This window comes from Bos indicus x Bos taurus, chromosome 26 (genome assembly GCF_003369695.1).
Source record: "Bos indicus x Bos taurus breed Angus x Brahman F1 hybrid chromosome 26, Bos_hybrid_MaternalHap_v2.0, whole genome shotgun sequence".
Classification (NCBI taxonomy): domain Eukaryota; kingdom Metazoa; phylum Chordata; class Mammalia; order Artiodactyla; family Bovidae; genus Bos; species Bos indicus x Bos taurus.
In genome coordinates, this window is record NC_040101.1 from 30610321 (window position 1) to 30626320 (window position 16000).

At 41.4% G+C, this 16000-nt stretch overlaps 1 protein-coding gene across 4 annotated transcripts in view; it reads left to right on the forward strand.

Moving 5' to 3' along the window:
- The window catches only part of DNMBP (dynamin binding protein), a 117282-nt gene that overhangs the window by 74746 nt on the left and 26536 nt on the right, over positions 1-16000 (forward strand). Inside the window, exon 1 of one of the 4 annotated variants that reach the window (XM_027528496.1) lies at positions 7382-7468. The exons of the other annotated variants lie outside the window; for them this stretch is intronic. The gene's annotated coding sequence lies outside the window, so the exon portion shown is untranslated. Of the gene's footprint in view, positions 1-7381; positions 7469-16000 lie in introns of those variants that run through there. 4 annotated transcript variants of the gene reach the window in all.

The following is a 16000-nucleotide window of genomic DNA, read 5'->3' on the forward strand; positions in this document are numbered from 1 at the left end:
TACGTGGATTCCATAAATGCATGTGTGTATATACTGAACCACAGTGTAAAATGTGAGTCACAGTGTGGGGAAAAAAAAAAAAAAAAACTTAGATCCAAGCCACTCAGTTTTTAAATGGAGAGACAAAGCTCAGAGAAACTGAACCGTGTGGCCAGGAGATGTCTGGATGCCCAGACCAGTGCTTTTACTACAGCACCACAGTTGAAGCCAGAAGTGCAGGTTTAGGTTCATTTCGAATAAATGAACTTAGAAGAGCAGAAAAGTATTGTGTTAGGGGAGCCAGGGAGGAGGCTCCAAATGGAATGGGCTCAACTGTGTTGCATGCAGCAGAGAGATGAGAGGATGTGTTCTGAGGAAAGACTTTTCACTTGGTACATGAGGTAAGGAACAAGATGTATTACAGGGAGTTTGGGAGGGAAGTGGCAATGAGGGATATGCAGTCATCTCCTAGTATCTGTATCTGCGGGGGGGGGTTGGTTTCAACACCAACACCCTGCCCCACCCTCACACCCTTGCAGATACCAAAATCCACAGATACTCAAGTCACATATAAAATGACATAGTATTTGCAGGTAATCTATGCACGTCCTCCCATATATTTTAAATCATATACTTTAAATCATCTTAATTACTTATAATATCTGTGCTGTGCTATGCTTAGTTGCTTAGTTGTGTCTGACTCTTTGCAACCCCATGGACCCCTTCCAGGCTCCTCTGTCCATGGGGATTCTCCAGGCAAGAATATTGGAGTGGATTGCCATGCCCTCCTCCAGGGGATCTTCCCAACCCAGGAATTGAACCCAGTTCTCCTACATTGCAGGCGAATTCTTTACTGTCTGAGCCACTAGGTATCTCCCACTTACATTACCTCAGTTCAGTTCAGTTAAGTCGTTCAGTCGAGTCCAACTCTTTGTGACCCCATGGACTGCAGCACACCAGGCCTCCGTGTCCATCACCAACTCCCAGAGTTTTACCCAAACTCATGTCCATTGAGTTGGTGATGCCATCCAACCATCTCATCCTCTGTCGTCACCTACTCCTACTGCCCTCAATCTTTCCCAGCATCAGGGTGTTTTCAAATGAGTCAGCTCTTCGCATCAGTCCTTCCAATGAACACCCAGGACTGATCTCCTTTAAGATTGACTGGTTTGATCCCCTGGCAGTCCAAGGGACTCTCGAGACTCTTTTCCAGCACCACAGTTGAAAAGCACCAATTCTTTGGCGGTCAGCCTTCTCTGTGGTCCATCTGTCACATCTGTACATGACTAATGGAAAAACCATAGCTTTGACTATACAGACCTTTGTCAGCAAAGTGATATCTCTGTTTTTTAATACACTGTCTAGATTTGTCATAGCTTTTCTTCCAAGGATCAGGCATCCTTTAATTTCATGGCTGCAGTCACTATCTGCAGTGATTTTGGAGTCCAAGAAAATAAAGTCTGTCACTGTTTCCAATTTTTTCCCATCTGTTTGTCATGAAGTAATGGGATCAGATGCTACAATCTTAGTTTTTTGAATGTTGAATTTTAAGCCAGCTTTTTCACTCTCCTCTTTCATTCATCAAGAGGCTCTTTAGTTCCTCTTTGCTTTCTACCATTCAGTTCAGTTCAGTTACTCAGTTGTCTCTGACTCTGCGACCCATGGACTGCAGCATGGCAGGCTTCCCTGTCCATCACCAGCTCCTAGAGTTTACTCAAACTCATGTCCATCGAGTTGGTGATGCCATCCAACCATCTCATCTTCTGTCATCCCCTTCTCCTCCTGCCTTTAATCTCTCCCAGTGAGTCAGTTCTTCGCATCAGGTGGCCAAAGTATTGGAGTTTCAGCTTCAGCATCAGTCCTTCCAATGAATATTTAAGACTGATTTCCTTTAAGATTGGCTGATTGGACCTCCTTGCAGTCCAAGGGACTCCCAAGAGTCTTCTCCAACACCACAATTCAGAAGCATCAATTCTTCAGCTCTCAGCTTTCTTTATAGTCCAACTGTCACACCCATACATGACTACTGGAAAAACCATAGCTTTGACTAGACAGAACTTTGTCGGTAAAGGGTGATATCATTTTCATATCTGAGGTTGCTGATATTTCTCCCGGCAATCTTGATTCCAGCTTGAGCTTCATCCAGCCCAGCATTTTGCATGTTGTATTCTGCACATAAGTTAAATAAGCAGGGTGACAACATACAGCCTTGATGTACTCCTTTTCCAATTTGGAACCAGCCTGTTGTTCCATGTCCAGTTCTAACTGTTTCTTCTTGACCTGTATACAGGTTTCTCAGGAGGCAGGTAAGGTGGTCTCGTATCCCCATCTCTTTAAGAATTTTCCAGTTTGTTGTGATCCACACTTTCAAAGGCTTTAGTGTAGTCAGTGAAGCAGAAATAGATGTTTTTCTGGAATTCTCTTGATTTTTCTATAATCTGCTGAATGTTGGCAATTTGATCTCTGGTTTCTCTGCTTTTTCTAGGTCTACCTTGTACATTTGAAAATTCTTGGTTCATGTACTGTTGAAGTCTAGCTTGAAAGATTTTGAGCATTACCTTGCTAGCATGTGAAATGAGTGCAATTGTGTGGTAGTTTGAACATCCTTTGGCCTTGCCCTTCTTATTTGTATGAAAACTGACATACATGGTAGTATTATCAGAAACAGGTGAGTTTAGATGTGTCAATATTTAGAGTAGTGCAACAGAGCCTGGCACATAGTAAATGCTAAATAAACATAATCTGCTACCATCATCATCAATTATATTTTTCCAACACATAGATCCCATATTCCCTTTGAATGTGATTACACAGGTGTTTATTAACTAGTTTTTGTACTTAGCACTGTACCAAGCATTGGGGTATGCCGGGAAGGATACCCCCCATACCCCTCACCACCATAGACGTTTTTAGATAAGTTGAAAAAACAAAGTGTAAAAATATGAATAATTAAATAAAGTACAGAAGTGTCTAGCTTAAACAGTAAATACTATGGACAATCAAGAGGAAAAGCTCAGTTTTTACTTGAGTTAATGGAATAGACTTTAGGAAGATGCTTGAATTTTAACTAAAGCTTAAAGGAGTAGTGGGGTTGAGATAGGCAGAGAGAAACAAGGAGAACATTTCTGGTTGGAGAAAGTCTATGAGCAAAGATGCAAAGTTGTCGTGACAAAAAGGAATACAGTGTGGGAAAGAACTAGTGTATCGAAATCTTAGAAACCAAATGGGAGTTTGGACCAGAGCCTGAGGAAGAAGTCAGCTGGCCCTGCATGTGGTGATTCCCTCTCTGTGATCACTGACACTGTGATTGATGACTCCTCTGAGGACCAGAATGGCTGTGGAAAGGGTGGGCATCTGAGAACTCCAGCCTAGGGGATGCCCATGGCATGGGGCAGGAGAAGGGAACACTGTGGGGAGGGCTGAAGAAAACCGAAAGGCTTAGAGTAGGAGAGAATGGCCAACACTTTCAAATGCCCCAGGGAAGTCAAGGATGATTCCATGGATTTGTTGAGGTTATCGGTTGATGGAAATACAGTGATGACACAGAATTAATTAGGAAGAAATTAGATGGGGGAAGAGGTCTGGAAGGAGGTCTTCTTGCATGAAGACCACTCTTTCAAGACCTTTCACACACACAGTGAAATAGAGGTGAATGGGACTGAGGGGGGCACAGAGTTGACCAAGATTTCCTGTATTTACTTTTTAAAATCAGGCTGTACTGTCAGGCTGATTAAGATGGGTAGGTAGGAAGCAAAGAAGAGGGAAAGAGAAAATATGTGGAGGCGAAGGGAAATAAATACAGGGCCCTGCTTTGTCAAGGGTTGGAAAATCATTGAAGTTTTAGAGAAGGTAAGGCAGTCCTGCCTTCTGGGATTATGAGTTGGCATTCTTACGTGAGCCAGATGTCTGCTTTCTCCACGAACCGTTCAGTAGTCAGTCGTGTCCAACTCTTTGCTACCCCATGGACTTCAGCGTGCCAGGCTTCCCTGTCCATCACCAACTTCTAGAGTTTACTCAACCCACGAACCGTTACCTACATTATTTTTAGATAATATTTCATCAGCAATAAATGGGAATATTGGTCTGGGGAGATTCCATGCTTCTGTAAAAGTAAAAAGAAAACCAGGAAAGGCAAGAAATTGAGGTTGGATAGGAAGAGACAGTCTTCTTGGGCATCGTATTTCCTGCGGTCCTGAGGATGTTGAAGTGGGCATGGGGGGCAGTGAATCCAATGGGCTCACTTGCAGTGCCATGGCAGGGCCAGCCTTCAGAGGAATTTTGGCCTGGGAGCTCAGAAACTTGACACTCCCACCCGTACACCACAGTTTTCCAATATTTCCTGAGAAACCAGAAAGTGCCCCAGGCTGTCAAGTAAGAGGGGTGTGGCAGTTCAGTGCATAGTCATTTCTGATGCGAAGAAACACATTTGTGTACCAGGCCCCACAGCAGGGGGCAGGGCTACATTCTAGGTCACAGAAGTCATTCCATGGTATCAGGAAAATCCTTTCTTCAAATCATAAGCTGAGAGGAGGCAAACAGATAAAACATATTTCATTTCATTGACTCTAAAACCCTCTGTTCTAAGACACTAAATAATTTTATGTAACATTAGAAAGGCTACTACTAATTCGAAGACTAATTAACATGCTATTTACTGAAAAATATATCTCCATTTCTGAGATGTTAAAATATGAAAAAATGTATATCTTAGAGTCTACCGAGATTTGGAAACGCTTCCACTTGCCATTGATCTAGAATTCCTCCTGTCCTTTCCTCAGTGATTTGAAGATCTAGAATTCAGTTTCCTCTGCTCTTCAGCCCCTACCTCTCGGGAATATTGAAACCTAACTTACCCTAACATCATAGTTGTGGCAGCTCAGTAGTTAAGGCAAACAAAAGTTAGGATATTTAATGATTTTTTAAAACTTGAGTAGTGTTTTCCGTCATAATCACAGCAGAGTAATACTTGTTTTTGTTGTTGTCTAGTCGCCAAGTCATGTCCAACTCTTTGCGACCCTATGGACTGTAGCCCACCAGGCTCCTCTGTCCCTGAGATTTCCTTGGCAAGAATACTGGAATGTTCTGCTATTTCCTTCTCCAGGGCATCTTCCTCACCAATCAGGGACTGAACTGAGCAACCAGGGAAGCCCAGAGCAGTACCTAGGGTAAATAATAATACTTGCTGTCATCTATTAAGTGCTGGTTGCTGTGCTGATTAGTGCAGATAAGGTACATTAGACTCTTACGTTAATGCTTAGTGTATAATAAATACTCAATGAATGTTTGCTATCCAATGAAATATACTCTGTTTGAGGGCACAGAACGTGTACATCAAAAGATATATAGTATTATTTTGTGTTGTTACTCAAGAAGTGAAGTTTAGAGTAAAGGGTAATCCGAAGACTAAAGAAGCCTTCATCTGGCTGGGCTTAAAGGACAGTAGTTGACCTGAAAGGCACAGAGACAAGCTGGGCTTGTTAGGTTCAAGGAATAATAAAGAAACAAATATTTAAAGTATGTTGTGCTAGGTTCCGTAACAGCAGCCTGTGCATGGGCCTCTAGGCTTGCAGATAGGAAGTGACTAACTTCTCAGGTTAGTCACTGACACACGAAGCCACACGCCTTGTGGAGCTGGTTGGAGAGTAGTGTTAGTTATATCAGACCAAGAGGAGTAAGTGAAGAAACAGTAGGAAAGTACAGAAGATTTTGGAGCCCGGAAGTAACCAGAGAGGACCAGTGCTTTTGTTACGTACCAGGAAACAACAACCCAGAGAGGCTGTGTAGGATAAAGAGTCAGGATAAAGTGAGGGCTAGATTCTGGGTCTTTTGACTTGTAGTCTGAGTGCCTTACTCCCTATGCCTGCTGCTTTCTCAGGATCTAGAAGCAGCTCCACGTATGTCCCTGGAAATGAAAGCCAAAGGAGATATGGGGAAATAGAGTCACTGTTGGGGTGCCAAGAGCTCATTTTAGCCTGTACAGGATGAATGACTGGGGTCCAGGGCAAACCCAGTTTAGGTTCCCTCATATTGAGGTTTTGTTTTATTCCCCCGAAGTTTCGGCTAGAAAATAAGATCGTACTGACTGATATCCTAGGGCCTAGTCAGATTTTACTGTGAAAATATTGGATCACACTTGGAAAAAACCCTTATTTTGAAAGACTGGGTTCACTCCTCTAAATTAACGTAGTAAAATACACAGTGCTTAAGTTCATTTTAATTGTTTTGTTTCATGAATTTATGTCTAAGACCACCTACTTTCTCCCTGCTTTGTTTGCTGTGTTTGAGTATCAGATGAAATGACTCGTCTGAAACAGAAGAAAGCTGTGGAGGGCTTTCCAACTTTCTATACTTTGCCCCATCTCGGAGTACTCTGCTTCGTAGCTTTCTATTCAATATTCATATTTTTTGTTATTAAAACTTTGTGCAGAATTATAACTCAGATCAGCTAGTTTTTGTTTTGTTTTGTGCGCAGTCTTAAAAGATCCATAAAGTGTTATGAGAACAAGTGGAAAGGAGTAAAAGTAAACTACCTAATAGAAGCAGAAGGAGGTCTGGGCTTTACAGAGTAGGACAAAATAACCGGAGGGTCCTGTTAATGAGCAACATTTGAGACTTCACTGTAGTGTTATTAATTATCAAAAATGGAAATACGATGTAGGAAATAGCCACCCTCACATTGAAAAATCACGTAACCCAGAACAGGCCTTGACATTTGATGGAAAGCCCCAGCTAGAGAGGCTAGTTTTGAATCGTAATAGCTGTGTGGTGTCAGGCAAGTCATCTCATTGTCTAGTGCCTTCATTTAGAGCAATTATACCTTCCCTCAAGAGACCTGGTAAAGAAAACATCAGATGTATGTCTGTTTAGAAAATAAAGTTTTTGTGTAAAGTTTTGTTGGCTGACTGTAATCAAAATTTGCTTATTAAACAGTAAAGGTTTATTTCTTCTTCTTCTTCTTTTTTTTTTTTTTTACAAAAACTATCTTTGCCTTCTTGATTATTTCACTTCTGCTGCCTAAAGATTTGACAGTAATAATAACTTCATAGTTTAAAGCACATCTCTCTCGGATTCGGTATGTGTTAAAAAATGGTGTTTCAAAGAATCTGATATTAATTTCGCTGTCGTGGCAGCGTCAGAAGTTGCAGACTCTTGTACTCTGGGCCCTTGACTCTTGTGTGCTCTTCTAAAGGATTGGGTAGGCTCTGGTAGAAGAAGCAAGAGGTGGGAAGCTTTGAGCTGGGTTTTCCGAGGTGGAAACCCTCCCAGCAGGGATTGTACTGGAGGCTACTTGCCAAAATAGGCAGGGCAGTCACTGAGCAAAAGGCTCAGGGAAGAGTTTTTTTAGTTACTGTTGAGATTGAGGACCAAAATATAATAGATTCCTCCCTGAGGTGTGGGGATCGGGAAGAGTCTATGAGTCGTGCAGAAAAGCCAGGGACCACAATGCTGAAAGTTTAAGGTTGGCGGGATAAGCCTTCTCCAAATATTCGTAAGTAGGTGCTGAAGGAAAAGAAGTGGTGGGGGCTGGGTGGGCTGGCTGGAGTGATGTGGGCACATGGAAAACCAGGATTTATGATTCTTCCACTAGGCCTGCTGGGAATATAAGCAGAACAAAGGTCGCTTCCTTTTGGAGTTTTCTAGACAGATTGCTCAGCAGGAGGGGGTTTTGCTTTTCATATTAGACTAGCAAATTGTTGTTTCATCAATGTTTTGTTACCGATTTTCTTCAGCAGTTTAAAAGTATTAGAAAAGAAATCTCAGATTATTAAAAAGTGAAGAAAATTTGAAAAGGATTAACAGTAATTAAGAGAGGACTGAATAGTAGAATTTTGTTTCATAGCAAGTGTTCTTTTTTCCGCATTATTGTTCTTTGTTGTATCAATACTGAATGTTCACTAGAGTAAAAATAGAAAATACAATAAGTTGAAAGAAAGGAAAAAATATCAGAATTCCTGTCCCCTTCAAGACTTTTCATTTTCAGATATATGCATTGAAAATATTTTCCCATTTTTAACAAAATGGCAGTTCTTTCACAAACTCTTTTATAGCCTTTTTCCATTTAGCAATGTACAGTAGACAGTTTTCTGTATTAACGAATATAAATCTGTATCTCAATGGTTGTCATAGTACAGTATTGATATTATGCAGGTATGTCATAATTTATTTAACAGGCCCCTTTGGGGAGAAATTTTTGTTATTTCTAAATTTTCTTCATGCATTGATAAAGATCCCTTCACTTGCACATGATTTCTGCCATAAATTATCTGGAATACTATTGACTATGTATTTGGCTTCCCTAGTGGCTCAGACGATAAAGAATTTGCCTGCAGTGCAGGAGACCTTGGTTCAATCCCTGGGTTGAGAAGATCCCCTGGAGAGGGAAAAGTCTACCCACTCCAGTATTCTGGCCTGGAGAATCCCGTGGACAGAGGAGCCTGGTGGGCACAGTCCATGGGATCACAAAGAGTTGGGACGTGACTGAAGGACTAAGCCAACAACAAATTGAATATTTACTGGGTATAACACTGCTAGATTTGATTCTCTCTGAGGAATTATTTGCATTACACTGAGTAGGATTTTTTTTTTAATTAATTTATTATTGGCTGCATTGGATCTTCATTGCTTCATGGGCTTTCTCTAGTTGCGGTGAGCTCTTCATTGAATGCTTCTTTGACTGCTGCTCTTCATTGAAGTGCTTGGGCTTCTCTTTGCTGTGGTTTCTCTTGTTGCAGAGCACAGGCTCAAGGCACATGGGCTTAGTTGCTCCACACGTGAAATCTTCCCAGATCAGGGATCGAACGCATGTCCCCTTCATTGGCAGGCAGATTCTTATCTCCTCTGCCACCAGGGAAGTCCCCTGAGTAGGGTTTTACAGATGTAATGATATGGACATACATATAGTATACATGCTTAAATATGTCATTGTTCACAGTTGAAATGGTGGGTGGGTGACCTGTGGCTATACAGAAAGTTAAGTGTGCTTTAAAAATCACGATTTTGTCATTAGCTACCAGGCAGTCACTAAAACCCACAAGTAGATTTCCAGGCCACAGTTGCCAAGATTTGCCTGCCCGGAAAAAGCGCTAGAGGCAGAGTAGCAATTGTAGGCTCTGAAGCCAGTGTGGGCTCTCATCTTCCACATACTGGGCCAGTTACAAATTTCTCTTCATGAATCAGTAAGATGGGGACGATATGAGGATTAAATAAACCAGTATTTGTAAAGTGCCTGAACAATGCTTGACATGCAGAGTAAATGTCATATAAATATTTGTTAAAATTTAAAACCAAAAAGAGCTCCATTTGATGGTGGAAGGAAGCAGGAACCCTGGAGTTAGGCAATGGTGCCATCCTTCTCGCAGAACTTGATCAGAAGTTCTTCTCTCAGATTGCTTAAAATTTCACCCATAGAGATGAATCTTGGCTAGCATGACAGCTTATCTTAAATTACTGGTAGTACATTACTAGATTCTTAGGAAATTAAAAGGTACTGGTTGAGCTCAAGTCTCCATCCCCAATCCAAGTTCCCTGTCCGAGGAGTTTAGTGTGTTCTCCCCGATACCTTTTTCTGTGGACTTACATATTATATGTGTGTATATGGAAATATGTAGAGGTTTTTGCATGTTTCTCACCTTTTTCTTTCTCCCTCTCCATCTCTTTTTAAAAACAGAAGTGGCATGTTCTGCAACTTTCTTTTCCACACTTCCTTTTAAAGTGTAAATGTTAGCAGTTCTTGCTGTCCTGGGACCAGCTAGGTGAGACCTGCATTCTGATGGCTTTAGGATAAGGTACCTAGAAGTAGCAGGACGCTGGGGAAAGTGAGGGCTGTGCGGGGCCTGGGGAGGAACTGCAGAACAAGAGGTCCTGAGAACGGAAAGGTAGACAAATGCTGCCCTCTTTACGTCTTTGCCTCTTATCGTAAGACTTCTTCCCTGAAAAGAGGATCCAAAAACAACACATTAAAAGGGGCAGGAAAAGGAGATAACACTCTTGATTTAAAAACTCCTGAAGTGAAATTGTGGCAGTTTTAGGACGAAGAAAGAAAAGCTAAGAGGGAAAAGGGGTTGAGTCAGAGCAGAGCTGGGCCCTCTCTTCTGCGTCTCAGTCCAGGAAGCAGAGGATTCCAGCTCCATCCTTTAGAACAGGCCCTGTTGTGATAGCCTGGGGGACTCGGAACGATTCATATGTAAATATGGGAAAGCCTGGGGGAAATGCCTACCCTATTCAAAGGATTTTAGGGGGTTGTGGAGCATTCCGGAGCGCTGGGAAGATTCTATTCTGCCAGCCTGGCCTTGGACCTATGGGAACTCTTGCACCAGCATTTTGGTGCTGCAGGTATGTCCAGGGTTGCTGGAACCCGCACAAAAGCAGGTAAAACAGTTGGCCGCCTCGTTCAAGTGCTGCTTGGAACCTCGCCAGGAGTTGAGAGATTTTCCCCAGCAAAGAGCCAGCTTTCCGAGGCAAGGGAAGACTGAGTGGCTGTTCTCTTTAAGTCTGCTTTGGAATGTGGTGGGTAGAGTTGTGGGAGGCTGCTGGTTAACAGCATCGCTTCCTAGGAACTCTTCAGAATGAGCCTGGGACTGTGCACTAACCTCAGGGCATGGGGATGACTTGGGATTTTGCGGGGGGCGGTGGGGGGAGTTAATGAGACAAAAAGAAAAAACAAAACAGAACACCCATCCCTATTGGTTTTATCACAGTCATAAGTTTGTGTTGCCAGCTCCTTAACACCTCCAGGGCTGCCCTAGGAGGAAAGTGGGACTGGTCTGCACGTTTTGTTGTTAGCTGGTGCTGCTAGGCCTCAGTTTCCTCTGGAGTGCTTCCCCGTCCCCAGACTTCATTGTTCTTACAGAAAAGTGGGATTTTATGGGCCCGGAACCATTTCTTCTTGGTGCATTTTACCTTAGTGCAGATGGCGTCTTCTGGCCCATTGTGGGAAAAGGACTAGTTTGTGTTGAGTAAATTACTTATTTAATTTGCTCAGCAGTTCTGCAAATGAGGATGTTGAGGCCCAGAGGTGAAAATGGACTTTGGCAAGGCTCCCCAGTTAAATAATGGGGGAGTGTGAGTTTCACTGGCTCGCGGGGGAGGGGGGCTCTCTCTCACTTGTTATTCAGTTTCTCTGTCGTGTCTGACCCTTTGTGACCCCATGGACTGCAGCACGCCAGGCTTCCCTGTCCTTCACCACCTCCCAGAGCTTGCTCAAACTCATGTCCATTGAATCAATGATGCCATCCAGCCATCTCCTACTCTCTTGTCCCCTTCTCCTCCTGCCTTCAATCTTTCCCAGCATCAGGGTCTTTTCTAATGAGTTGGCTCTTCACATCAGGTGGCCAAGGTATTGGAGTTTCAGCTTCAGCATCGGTCCTTCCAAGGAATATTCAGGGTTGATTTCCTTTAGGACTGACTGGTTGGATCTCCTTGCAGTCCAAGGGACTCTCAAGAGTCTTTTCCAACACCACAGTTCAAAAGCATCAGTTCTTGGGCACTCAACCTTCTTTATGGTCCAACTTTCACATCCATACATGACTACTGGAAATACCATAGCTTTGGCTATAGGCAAAGTAATTGTAGATCTTTTTTTCCCCCTTAGTGTGTTTGGAATAATGGAATAACAGTTTTACTTTTGGAGCCATTTCAAGCCAGATGTTCCAAGTCGGACCTAATCTTTGAGTGTTAATGTGTATGTGGAGCCTGAAGGTGACCTGCATCTTCAGAAGCGCCTAGCATTTTGTCAGGGGTGAAGTGAAAGTCACTCAGTCGTGTTCGACTCTTTGCGACCCCATGGACTTCTGCATGGAATTCTCCAGTCCAGAATACTGGAGTGGGTAGCCTTTCCCTTCTTCAGGGGATCTTCCCAACCCAGGGATCGAACTGAGGTCTCCCGAATTTCAGGCAAATTCTTTACCATCTGAACCACCAGGGGGAGGTGCCCAGGAAACCACAAATTAGCAAAAACATCCCACAGGGATGTTTCCTTTTTGTGTTTTAAAGTCTTTTCAACAGTTTATAAATCCACCTATAGGGGGAAAAAGTGGCTTTGTGGTATTTTAAAAGAATTGTTACCATTTCTTTCTGTTTTTAAATATACATAAAAATCTGAGTCTCAGTGTAGGTTGCTGGGTTCAAATTGATGAGTGCTCTGGCATCTTCTGCTTTCATGTATTATAATAGAACTTTGATTCCTGGGAGATAATAGCTTCAGGGGAATTTTTAATATTCAAGGCAAATAAGCCCTGACCTTTCTAGTTGAAATTCCAGGGTAGGGAGGAAGAATGGTGCAGGATTAAGTGGATTTAATTCAGGATTTGGATTTAAATATATTTAGATTGAAATCCCAGAACTGCTGTTTATTCACTACAGAGGCTGGAACAAATTGGTCAGTCTCTCAAAGCCTAGGTTTTCTTATCTGTTAAATGGGAATAATAATACTACTTCAGAGTTTTGGTGTGAATATTAAATGAGTACAGAGACATAACATATAAAGCGCCTGACATGTGGTAGGAATTCAGTAAGTGTCCCTTTTCAGAGCTTTTTAGTCCTGTGTTGAAAATAAATTTCTCTGCTCAACTTGCTGCTTCTGGCAACTGTATATGGGGCTGAAATTCCATAGGTTTAAAATTGTAAATAAAATTAAAAATAAGGCAATTGAAAATTTTATGTAGACTACAATTAATTTAGTCATCATTTAACACTCTGAAGTAAGATTTGAAATTCTGTCATTCATTCTATCCAAAAAAGTAGTTCCAGAAAGAAAATTTCTAATTTTGTCTTCTTAAATTTTATCTTGAATAGTATCAAATTTATAGAAAATTGCAGTGGTATACAGATCTTTATTTGTATTTGCCGATATTTAACATTTTGCCATGTTTTGTTTTCATTCTCTCACTTTCTCTACCCGCACCCACACCCACACATGCACTTCTTTTCTTTACTATTTGAGACTAAGTTGCATATATTGTGCTCCTTGGTAAGCACCAGTGTATTATATGGATATTTTCATACATGACCATAATACATGTGCCATTTCAGGAATTTTAATTAAATTTTTTCATACAGTTTTAAACATTATTTTCTATTTACAGTTACTACCAAATATTGAACACATTCCCTGTGTTGTGCAGTACATCCTTGAGCCTATCCTATACCCAATAGTTTGTACTTCCTATTCTCCTATCCTTACTTCACACCTCTCTGCCCACACTGGTAACCATTAGTTTGTTCTCTATATTTGTGAGTCTGCTTCTTTGTTATAATCACTTCTGCTGCTGCTGCTGCTAAGTCGCTTCAGTCGTGTCCGACTCTATGCGACCCCATAGACGGCAGCCCATCTGGGATTCTCCAGGCAAGAACACTGGAGTGGGTTGCCATTTCCTTCTCCAATCATGAAAGTGAAAAGTGAAAGTGAAGTCGCTCAGTCCTGTCCGACTCTAGCAACCCCATGGACTGCAGCCTACCAGGCTCCTCTGTCCATGGGATTTTCCAGGCAAAAGTACTGGAGTGGGGTGCCACTGCCTTCTCCGTGTTACAATCACTAGTTTGTTGTATTGTTCAGATTCCATCATATGGTATTTGCCTTTGTCTCACTTACTTCATTAGCATAATGCCCTCCAAGTCCATCCATATTGCTGCAAATGGCAAATTTAGTCCTTTTTTACCGCTAAGTAGTATTCCATTGTGTATATATGTGTATGTATACCACATCTTCTTTATCCATTCATCTGTTGATGGAAACTTAGCTATCTTCCATGTCTTGGCTATGGTATATAATGCTGCTATGCTTTATTCCTGGGGTGCATGTATCTTTTTGAATTAGTGTTTGTTTGTTTGTTTGTTTTCCCCAGATATATACCCAGGAGTGGAATTGCTGGGTCATATGGTGGTTTTATTTTTAGTTTTCTGAGAAACGTCCATACTCTATTCCATAGTGACTGCACCAATTTACACTTCTACCAACAGTATAGGAGGGTTCCCTTTTTTCCACATCCTTGTCAACGGGTGTTAATTTCTGTTCTTTTCAATGATGGCCATTATGACAAGTGTGAGGTGATCCCTCGTTGTGGTTTTGATTTGTGTTTCCTTTATGGTTAGAGATGTTGAGCATATTTTCCCATGGCTGTTGGCCATCTGCATTTCCTCTCTGGGAAAATGTCTATTCAGTTCTGCCCATTTTTAAATTGGGTTTTTGTTTTTTTTTAATTGAGTTGTAGGAGCTATTTATATGTGTTGGATATTAATCCCTTTGGTCATATCATTTGCAAATATTTTCTCCTTTCAATATATTTTCTTTTCATTTTGTCAGTGATTTCCTCTGCTGTGCAAAAGCTATTTGTTGTATTTGTTTACTTTTGCTTTTATTTACTTTAGGAGCCAGATCCAAAAATATATTGCTGCACTTTGTATCAAAGGGTGTTCTGCCTGTTTTCCTCTAAGAGTTTTATAGTATCTGATCTTATATTTAGATGTTTAATTCATTTTGAGTTACTTTTGCATAGAATGTGAGAGAATGTTCGAATTCCCTTCTTTTGCATGTAGCTGTCCATTTCAGGAAAATTTTAATTGGTTTACTCATGTATCCAATCTACAGTCTATACTGTATTCCAGTTTCATCAGTTTGTCCTATTAATGTCCTTTGTAACATTTTTTCCCTGAGATCAGGATTCAGTTCAGGATCACACATTGCCTTTACTTGTCATCTCTTCAGTTATCTTTAACTGGGGATTTGTCCTCAGGCTTCCTTTGTCTTTTATGACATAACGTTTTGAAGGTTACAGATCCCTATGTTTGTGCGACGTTTCTTCAAGATTCCTTTCAGATTATGCTTTTTGGCTGGAATACCACAGAAGGGATAGTGTGCTGTTTCTAGACCTGACACTCGGAAGCACGTGATGTCGTTGCCTTAATTGGTAGTGTTAATTTTGATTAGTAGGTTTCGGTGTTACCCATTTCTCAACTGTAGAGTCACTGTTTCATTTTTGGAATAAGTATAGTAACTAGTTCAAAACTATGCAGATATCCTGATCATCATCAAAACCCTATCACTAACACCGAAATCATCCATTGATGGTTTGTGCCTGAACTAAATTTTATTTTGATGGCTGCAAAATACTAATTTTTTTTTCTAATTCTGTTATTTCTTATATATGTATATATATACTTTTATTTATTTCTGTATGGCTGTGCTGGGTCTTCATTACCTTGTGAAGGCTTTCTCTGGTTGGGGTGAGCAGGGGCTGTTTGCTGTGATGTGCAGGCTTCTCATTGTGATGGCTTCTCTCGTGGAGCTTAGGCTTTAGGCACCCAGGTTTCAGTAGGGCAGCACTCGGGCTTGGTAGTTGGGGCTAGCTCCTCCAGAGCACAACCTCAGTAGTTGTGGTACACAGGCTTAGTTGCTTGGTGGCATGTGGGATCTTCCCAGACCAAGGATTGAACCCACGTCCCCTGCATTGTCAGGCGGACTTTAGTGCACCACCGGGAAGTCCTCTTCTGTATCTATTAGCTGACATTCTACCATAAGAAAGAGCATTTCTCTTCTCCCCTGTTTATTTATGTACGTATATATTATTGATGAGAGTTCATGGGTTCTTATTTTAGTCAACAGATTACAATTCATTGCTGTGCTTATTTATTTTGATCCTCGAATTGTACAGATTTGGCCAGTGGGAGCCCCTTCAATTTGGTTCCATGCCCTTTCAACACAGTCCCATCATTTTCTTCAGCATATCCTTATTTTCTGCCGTAAGATGTTTCAAACTCATCTACCTTTGCCTTGCCTTGGAAAGAGCCATTTCTCCAAAGAACTCTGGTTCCTTCTACTGGAGAATGGGTTTTAGAAACCAGAATCTGAGTTAACACTTTTTAAACATTGGAATTCCTAAATTCTTAGTGAAGGGGCAATGGGGAAGGATTTTGGAGACTAAAATCTGCTGTGAAAGCTTAGTTTTCCATAAGTTTAATAGTTTGAACACTTGTGTTTTCACTTCTTAGATCTGAGTAAAAATATTCTTGTAATCCCACTCAGATT